This window comes from Hydra vulgaris, chromosome 12 (genome assembly GCF_038396675.1).
Source record: "Hydra vulgaris chromosome 12, alternate assembly HydraT2T_AEP".
Lineage (NCBI taxonomy): Eukaryota > Metazoa > Cnidaria > Hydrozoa > Anthoathecata > Hydridae > Hydra > Hydra vulgaris.
Window position 1 is genome coordinate 82,401,001 of NC_088931.1, and position 7,685 is coordinate 82,408,685.

Sequence of the window (7,685 nt, forward strand, 5' to 3'; positions counted from 1 at the left end):
AAGTTTTTTTAACTTAAAACGTCATAACTTGGTCAATTCTTATCGAAATACATACAACTTGGTATCAAAAGATAGGTCTAACAAAGGGCAATATATATATGCAAATGGTGTACAAAGTGCGCTAGAGGGGCGTCTACAAAACTTTACATTATATTGAAAAATGTAGATTTTTTAAAAGAAAATATTATTATTTAATTAAAATTCATAATTTTTATTTGTTTTTTTTAATATATTCTAACAGGGTACCATCAAATATGATTTGGATACTTTAGGTTGATAGGCTAAAAGTCCTTTTGGCTTCGGGCGCACCCTCTGATCCAATATCAAGATTATTACTTTGTATCTTCATATAAAATGCATGCAATTTAGTATCAAAAGAAAGAAAGGTTTTAAGGATAAATGCGTGAAAAGGGCACAAGAGGGCATTATTCGGAAGCTCAACACCTCTCACACTTTGGGTAGGGTGGGTTAAAACTTAAATATTATTTTTTTGTAATAATAAATAGTATTTATATAAAACACAAATTTTTCATAAAAAAATCAAACTCAACTATATACAAAAATTAATATACAAAAATCTCCTCCTCAAAAACCTCTTCCATCATCAGGCCCATATGCAGAAGGCCCTTTTTGATTTAGGCCCAGGGTGGCTTTGGCGCCGAACCAAGAAATCACTCCTAGACAAGTCTATATTTAAAACAAAAATATTAAATGAGTGTTCGAAAAATTAAAATTAAAAACAAAAATTAAAACACAGTAAAAATCTTACCAATGAGGTCTTGGTATTCACTCTGGGTGCAAGATGGCAGTGATGACGTGGATGAAGCTGGTAAATTTAATTTTTAAAATTTTTAATGTGAAATAAGTTTAATAAAAATTATAAAAAATAGTGTTCATTTAGTAAAAAACCATTTAAAAAAGCAAATTTATAACATCATTAAGATATATCTACAAAGTTACTCCCTTTTGTGCCTCTTACCTCCTTTAGTGTCTAGAGTGTCTTTAGTGTAATAGAAAGTGAGAAATACCTTTTATATTGTCGCTTCAAGACAACTTGCATAGCATCAAGACAAGCAGAAGTCATTTTTTTAAGCTGATTATCAATGAAGCTTATACGAGTGTTAGTGGTTAGCAATGAAGCATATATTGATTTTAAAATGTTAGGGGCAAGAGTTTTTCCAAAAAAATCTGTTCTTCTGCAAAACTAAGCAGCTGTATTAGATTTACTATTTATAATTATTAGCAAAACTTTTTTTCACTAACACCAGAAACATGATCAAAAGTTGCATCCTCACCTAAAACATAAAACTTTTCCATTCAAGGCTCAGTAGGGAGTTTTCCAAACAATGCAAGCGCGCACATTTCTTTTATTGCAGTTTTATTACAAAATGCGTCTCTTAGAATTGCAAATTTTTACATTTTACTGTTCCAACAGTGAGGAAATGTTTAAACTCACTGTAATGCTTGATAAAAATGAAACAATTATGAAAAAGAAGATGAAGCTGGTTTCCATGACTTCGTAGTAGATCGTTTGCATTTAAAAATTTACAAATCCTTTTGGATCACCTTTGACATCTATAAACCTCATTTTGTTCATGGCAAAAACAATTTTAACTGCCATTCAATCATTTCCAAATAACTAACAACTCTCACACTCAAGAGAACATTCAAGCGACATGAAACTGCACACTCAAGCGACATAAAACTGCAATTGTGTCAAGAGGGTGCAAATGGCAGTTCAGCTCATTCAAATTCTTGCCCCAAGTTGCACAAACTTTGCTTATAGTAAAGTTTGTGCTCTCTTGTCAGACAGTCAACCAGTATAGCTTATACTGGTTGACTGTCTGACATTGTGTTAGATATATTTTCAATAATCGAGTTATGACATTCATCAAAGCTACTTTGGTAAAAATCTGAATAAAAAAATGCCATATAATCAATTGAAGTGCATATATGACTTTCATAATCAAATGCTGTTCCTCCTGGTAACTGATCTAGAGCAAACACAAGACATTTATCTTAAGATGTTAAGTTAATGCTATTAATGTGGACACTTTCTTGTGTTGTAGTATAAAACCCAAGAGTAGGATTATTATTATGCATAGCCCACTCTGCTGCTTGCAAATCTGGAATACTGCCATGTTCACGTGCTCTTTGCTCAACAATACTTCGATGAGAAATATTATTATAAGTTTGTTATTATAATATTATTATTTTGCTCATAAGATATGGAATGTTACTTGTTGGTTATATTACACAACAGCATATTATAAATTAATTATCTTATTTGTAATAAATATGTTTTTTCATCTTCTAGCAAAATTACATTTCTTTCTTCCCTAATCTGGAGCAAATCATTTTCCAAACTAGCAATTACCCTGTTACTTGTAAAAAACTTTTAAATGTGCTAACTTGTTCCAACATTATTTGTAAGAGTTACCTTTTTTTTTTTATAGGGCCTAATTTCTCTCTAAATATATGTTTAGTTATGTCTCATTTGCTATATATAAGATAAAACATTCATACTGGTATATGAAACATCTGAGAAGCCTGATGATACAGTATTAGACAAACTTGATATATGGCTTAAAAAAGGTTTATTGCAAAATTCATAAAAACGCTTACTACCCTCAGTCCTGTTATAATTTCTAGACCATTTCAATGATTTATTTATGAGACTTCTAACCTAATTTTTACATGTTTCTATCTTAAAATGTCTAGTGACTTGTTGAGATCTTTTGAGAAACGAATCACTATTTTTTGTAAATAATAAAAAAATATGTCCATTTCTACAAACTGTATTACACTCTGTATTAGACTCAATGCCTATTTGCTACAATTCAAAATTAGCAGTTAAATACTTTTTGCATTCACTATAAAACCCAAACTTTGTTTTTGGCCCCATGATAGCAGAAAAAAGTTTAATTTTTATAAATAAAACATAATATATTTAAATAATGGTAAATGTAATGACATTAAATCCTCCTCACTGCAAGTGTGCGTTATTGAAGCTTAAAAAGTTATCTGATTAGAGAATAATGTTAAGGTGTCTGAGTATGCTTTTTTTTCAATGAAATTTGGCAGGTACCGTCAACCGGGGTGACTTCGGACAATTTTCGAAGAAAATATTAAATTGTTTCATTAAAATCAATACAAAATGGAAATATTTTTGTTGAACGTACCACTGTAATTATAAAGAACATGAAGAAATTTTGGCTTTCAGCTTTCCAATATTTTATTAGCATTAAAAAACGGTCTAAAAATCAAAAAATCAAAATCGGGAAATGGGGTGACTCCGGACACTTGAAGTTTGAGATTTTAAAAGTTGAAATTTCAACAACAAGAATTTTAAAATGAATGTATAACTATGTAAAAAAGCTGCTTAATTAAAAAATTTTTTATTTCGAAAAACAAAACAAAAAACAACAACTATTGATAAACTATTTCAAATGTACATATAGTTACTGATACAACTAGAATGATTAATTAATTACAATGAAGAATCAATTGCTAATCTTTCTCATTTTGTTTAAATTATTGACAACTGTAAAAGTAAACCATATTAAAATCATTGTCTTTTAAAAAATTCAAAAAATAGTTATAGTTTTGGGCATACAATGCAATCAGTCGACATGGCATTTTCCAAACACTTTGAATGGTACCAACGACCACAACGTTCACAACCACTCCAATCAATTAAAACTTCCTCTTCTTCTTCACTAATTTCAAAGCTTTCTTCATTATCTTCTTTTCCACAGATGAAACAAAGATCAGTTTCAATATCTTCAACTACATTTAAAACTACCCCAGATGCAATGTTCAACTTTTTGGTTTTTTTGTTTTATATGCACCACGATGAGACATTAGCAAAGTTGTAACTGAATCGTTTAAAATGGATGCTGTTGATGTACCAGGTTCCTTGTATTTAGGAATTCTTTTTAAAACCTTTAAACGGTTTATTGGATATAGCCCGCATGTAATAAAGCCAGAAACCAAATTCTGACACACTGTCTCTTGCAACTTAATTGATAAACTTTTTAATAGAGCTGGAAAATGTTCTTTGGGAAAACATCCAGTTTTTCTGCTTTGTTTTCTCCACTCATATAGTACATGTTTCCAACAACTCTTCATTGGACCAAAGACAGATACATCTAATGGCTGCATTAAATGTGTGGCATTAGCATTATGCTCCTTAGCAATTTTAATAACATCTGGATTAAAATGACAGGCCAAGTTATCTCCTAAAAGAAGCTTGGGTCCATTTAAATGTTGAACATTTGGCAAGAAGCATGTTTCAAACCACTTGGCAAATGTCTCCATATCAAACCAACCTGATTTTGTGCAACTGTATATTGTTCCCTGTGGCCCTCCTGTTACCCAACCTTTATAAACGTTCGATGCTCTATAAACTACCATAGGTGGTTGTAGTATTCCTGAAGCAGAGCCACAAGAGATTCATAAGTTTTTTCAAATTCATCAAAAAAATTACTTATCATTTCTACTCCTAACTTTGATCGTGATTGTTTAATGTTAGAAGCATTTCTGCCAGAAATATTGTTTCGTTTCATAAAAGAATTTAACCAGTCATTTCCAGGTATTTGCAAATTGAAACTGTTTGACCCATTACGATTTTTGAGGAAATTAAAAGCCATCATTCTGACTTCTAATCTTCCAATAGGAAAACCCCAATCGGCAACAGCTTCTAGCATTTGAGCAATGAGTACTTCATCTGCTTTGCTTATAATTGTCTGGCCTTTAACCTTCTTTAAAGTGGGTTTTCTAATGTGATCATGCAATGTTGATTTTTTGACTTTGTGCTTATCAGCAGCTTTCTGAATACTCATGTCTTTACTGTGATCTTCTATAGCTTTTTTTATATCTTCTTTAGAGCTTGTTCCATACAACACTTTTAAGTTTGTTTTACGTTTGTAGTTTCGCGCCATCGCTAAAAAAAACTGAAGTAGAATAATAAGTAATGGTCTGTCCGGAGTCACCCTGCAGTCCGAAGTCACCCCGGTTGACGGTAGTAAGAAAAAAGGGTTTTAAAGGTGAGAGAATATATTAGAAAAATGAACCAGCATTCCTTCGATACATACTTGATGTCCAAACAACAACAAAATTTACCTAATTGGAGTAGAGTTTTAAAGTGTCTGAGTATGCTTTTTTTCAATGAAACTTGGCAGGTAGTAAAAAAAAAAGTTATTAAAGGTGAGAGAATATATTAGAAAAATGAGCCAGCATTCCTTCGATATATACATGATGTTCAAACAACAACAAAATTTTACCTAATTGGAGTAGAGTTTTAAAGTGTCTGAGTATGCTTTTTTTTCAATGAAATTTGGCAGGTATTAAGAAAAAAGGGTTTTAAAGGTGAGAGAATATATTAAAAAAATGAACCAGCATTCCTTCGATATATTCTTGATGTCCAAACAACAACAAATTTTTAACAACAATAAATTCATAATAAATAAAATTTTAACTCAAAAAAATCCATGTAAAATTAAAGTTCCATAATTCAAAAAATATCTATGCTGGCACATATTTCTAAAAAATAACAGAGCAAAACAAGTTCATACCATGCAACTTTTCAACTAACTTGAATAAGCGTGTCACAGAATTTGGGCGAAAAAACGGTATTGTAAAATCCGGATTTACGCGAAATTATTATTGTGCCATCAGTATATCGACTTTAAAGACCTTCGTTACTAACCCTTTTGTTATTGTTGTAAATAAATGTATCCAATAAAGTTTCATAAAATGCATTTAAATCGACAAGATTATCGGTTTTAAATCTTTTAAGTACATCATCAATCAAGTTGTAAGCCATGCTTAAACGTTAAAATATAAGGAAATACTTTGTTTATAGAACGGAGTTCTTTGAGTTCCTTGAGTTCTTTAGAGTTGTTTATCGATCTTTGCAACCAATCAAATTGCTGCTGCAAGTGCTGCAAAGGATAGTTTACACTAAACATATTTTTTTTTTAAACGAATCAGATTGCTACTTTTAATAACGTAAACCAATGAACTTATCCAATTTTCTCATATCCTGCAAAGTAGAGTTTACATTAGCAAGTTTTATAAATAATTTTTTAATATCCTGCAAAGTATAGTTTACATTAGCAATTTTTATAAAACACTTTTTCAAACGTCTGAAAAGCATAGTTTTCACAGTAAACTTTTTCTAAATATATTTTCTATCAAAAATATATAGATCGGCAGTTAATATTAGGCGGGCGTTAAACGTCATAATACTTATATTATTTTTATTTTTTTACCCCGTCACTTTCAGCACTTGACTAAGTCCGCCCCTGCCTATGACAACCATAACAACAGCAACAACAACAACAACAACAACAACAACAACAACAACAATATTGTTTTTGTATTTCTTTTTATTTTTATTATTTTTATTATGAATAATATTATTATTATTATAGACGGGTTGGAATTGTTTTGAGTTTGTCCGTTGATGTACGCATGCGCAAATTCTTGGCAGTCAAAACAAATCGTTGTTGGTTAGTTTTTTGCTGGACTTCGTATGAAACTTCTAAAGATGTGGTCAAAATCTTTGTATTTTAGCATGTTAAACGGTAGTGATCAATTAGATTACAAGAAGAAATTAACATTAACAAACAAGGAAACGTTACCGGACCAGTATCCAATCGATAAACGATCGAACTGAAGCCAATAAGACTGCTGTTACTAGTAAACTGTATCAATCGAACCAAGTAAAAAGAAAGGCTGAAGCATCATCATTGCAAAATGTATCCTTTAATAGACCAAAATGTAATGATTTACCATGTGAAATAAGATCAGCTAAAAGTACTGTAAAAATTATTCCATCAATGCAGAAGAATCCGTAAAAAGTTTGAGTCTAGATAAAGTTCAAGAACAACCAAAGGTTATGCCTAAAGCAGCGTATTTTAATTACGTATTGTCTTAGAAAAATACTGACGGTATATTGATATCTGATGAGACAGAAGAAAATCTATGTCCAGAACCTTTAACAAGTCTGTTTGATTGATTGAAGCAATTAATTTAGATGATTCTGTTTTAATAGAGATGTTTTTTAAAATACAAAAAATACAAATTAACTTACACCTCAAGTTCATTTGATTTTTTTATCTGAAATTACTAAACTGTAGAGTTTATCCAGTACATTGAAAATTCGCAGAGCAGGGAGAATTACAGCCTCTAATTTTTATGAAGTTATGCATTTCAAATATAACAACTCAAGTAAGTCATTGCTTAATAAGCTAATGTGTTATACGAAAGCACTTAACACACCTTCCTTAACTTATGGCAAAGAAATGGAATGTAACACTATGAAACCATTATGAAAGAAAAACACAAAAACTTCCGATTGACAACTTCAGACTTTCACATTTTATACAATAAACCAAAATGATTTATGTTTAGACAATAAACAAAATTTATCATACAAAAATGATTTATGTTTAGACAATAAACAAAATTATTACTGTATTTATAAAAGACCCTGTTTTGAACCAATGATAGCATGTGATAAACCAGGTTGTAAAGTTGAGTGGTTTCATTATTCTTGTGTGAAAATTACACAAGCTCCAGTTGGAGTTTATTTTCATAGCCACATATTGTTAAAAATATGATTTGGTATTTAATTTTGCCTTTGAAATGATTTTTTTAAAGATTTAGACATTTATTTA

The 7,685-nt window shown here is 30.4% G+C and overlaps 1 long non-coding RNA gene across 1 annotated transcript; it reads right to left on the reverse strand.

Moving 5' to 3' along the window:
• Positions 1-437: 437 nt before the first annotated feature.
• Positions 438-7,287, reverse strand: LOC136089069 (uncharacterized). The gene is made up of 3 exons (XR_010642766.1): positions 5,577-7,287; positions 770-826; positions 438-687 (listed from the first exon to the last, which is right to left on the reverse strand). It is a non-coding gene; the product is annotated as an uncharacterized LOC136089069 (long non-coding RNA).
• Positions 7,288-7,685: the final 398 nt, after the last annotated feature.